Raw genomic sequence first — 2,343 nt, 5'->3', positions numbered from 1 at the left:
AGTGAGGTTGGCCCAGGATCGGACATTGTTTCGTTCTGCTGTGCATGGGGTCGCTATGAGTCGGTTCCAACTCGATGGCACCTGACAACAACAACAACAGTCAGGCAGAGGTAAGAAATTCAAAAGTAGTTTCTTTTTCTTCTGTCAGTTCCTTTGCAGTAAGATCCAACTTCTCACGTGAGAAATCATGAACAGGGGGACCCTCAACCATCTTCCAGATCTTATTCTTGATTACAACAGGGAATGAGTAGAGCAGATTCTCAGGAACACCATAGGAGTTGCCATCCGAGATTACACCCATGGACACAAACGCTCCCTCTGGGGTTCCAAACCAGATGTCTCTGATGTGGTCTCCAACGGCTTTCGCAGCAGACATTGCACTGGACAGTTTTTGAGCCTTGAAGACAGCAGCACCATGCTGCGCATAGTCGAGATGAATTCTCCCTTGAGCCAGCTGTCATTTTTCAGAGCTTCATAAACACCAACTTCTTTTTCTTGAAATTTCGCCTTGGCATGGTTGACATCTGGATACTGAGTTGAGGAATGGTTTCCCCAGATGATGACATTCCTTATGTCTTTAGCAGTCACACCAAGTTTAAGTGCAATTTGAGTCATAGCTCGGTTATGATCCAGACAAGTCAAGCAGCTGAAGTTCTCCTTGGGGATGGACGGAGCTGACTTTATGGCAGTCAGGCAGGTGGTATTGGCGGGGCTTCCCACAACGATAACCTTAACTGACTTCTTGGCATATTTGTCCAAGGCTGTACCCTGGGAGTTGAAGATTTTCACATTTGCTTTCAGTAAGTCTTTCTTCTCCATGCCCTCCCTTCATGGCATGGAACCCACAAGAATTGTCACATCCAGGCCTTTAAAGGCAACTTTTTCCTTATCTGTTGCAAGGATATCTTTCAGGTGGGGAAGTACACAGTTCTACAGTTCCATTAGGACGCCTTCCAGGACACCCATCATGGGGGTGATATCCAACAGCACGAGAATAAGGGGCTGGTCTTTACCAAAGATAGCACCATTTCCAATACTGTAGAGCATGAATATGCAATTTGACCAGCCTGTCCAGTCACAAGGAGCTCTGGTAGCTTAAGTGGTTATGAATCAGGCTGTGAACCACAAGGTCAGCAGTTTGAAACTACCAGCTGTTCCATGGGAAAAAGATGAGGCTTTCTGCTCCCATAAAGATTTACAACCTTGGAAACCCTGTACAGGGTCGCTATGAGTTGGAACCGACTCCATGGCACATAACCACCACCACCAGTCACAAGGACTCTGATTGGTTCAGACATGACTGGGAACTGCACGGACAATTTCAGCACCTGTACAACCAGCCTCAGGAAGCTTTTTGCCATCACTTTTGACTTAAAAAAATATATTACATTAAAGAATGCTTCCCCTTGAGTACTGAGTTCTTTTGGTGCCCCCTTTAATCTTACATCCCAGGTGAGTTCCTCACTTGCTTACTCCTAATTCGACCTTGGAAACCCTATATAAGGTTGCTATAAGTCAGAACCGACTAGACGGCACATAACAACACAACAACAATCCGGGCCCAGGGTCATGTGGCAACTAACACCGAGGCAGCATTAATAGAATAGTGTCCAGTGTGAAAGTTGTCTATGGGGAACAGTGTTCAGTTCTGAATAATAAGCTCATGCTGGCCTCCAGGGGAAACCAGGCTGGGGAGGACCAATGACTCTGGTGGGTGGTGGGGAGGGACAGGACAAAACTAGGGAGGGAAGGTCCCATGGAGGTTCAGTTTGGGATGTAAATAGAATGAGACCTTTCCAAATGACATGCAGATCCTGTTGTTGGAAGCTGTACACAAGAGGCCCGGACTTGCTGTTGAGCATTTGGGCAAGTGTGTCTGAGGGCTTCAGGATACATTTGCCCAACTGCCATTGAATTGATTCAAACTCTTGGTGATCCCATGTGTGTCAGAATAGACATGTGTTCTACAGGGTTTCAATGACTGTTTTTTTTAAAATCAGATGCCCAGGATTTTTTTCTGAGGTATCTCTAGATGGATTTGAACCTCTGACCATTTGGTTAGTAGTCAAGTGCTTAACCATTTATATTACTCAGAGCCTTCATGAATACTGAAAGTAAATGAAATTAATTTACTTTCAATTCATTTGATGTTTTTTGAATACATTTAAGATCTTTTCTGAAATCTCGGGATTTGAAAAAAAAAAAAACTCCAACAGAATGAAGAAGTGATGCTTTTGAGTTATGGTATTGGAGGAGAATACTGAAAGTGCCATGGGCTGCCAAAAGAACCAACAGATCTGTGTTGGAAGAAGTGCAGCCAGAGTGCTCCTTGGAGGCCAAGAT

At 44.7% G+C, this 2,343-nt stretch overlaps 1 pseudogene; it reads right to left on the bottom strand.

The window, feature by feature from the left end:
* Positions 1–100: 100 nt before the first annotated feature.
* On the bottom strand, positions 101–1,047 carry LOC102840276 (annotated as a pseudogene).
* Between the last annotated feature and the right edge of the window lie 1,296 nt (positions 1,048–2,343).

This window comes from Chrysochloris asiatica, unplaced genomic scaffold, assembly GCF_000296735.1.
Source record: "Chrysochloris asiatica unplaced genomic scaffold, ChrAsi1.0 scaffold00223, whole genome shotgun sequence".
In the NCBI taxonomy this organism is placed as follows: domain Eukaryota; kingdom Metazoa; phylum Chordata; class Mammalia; order Afrosoricida; family Chrysochloridae; genus Chrysochloris; species Chrysochloris asiatica.
Note: the sequence above shows the minus strand (reverse complement) of the source record. Positions and strands in the feature narration are given on the sequence as shown.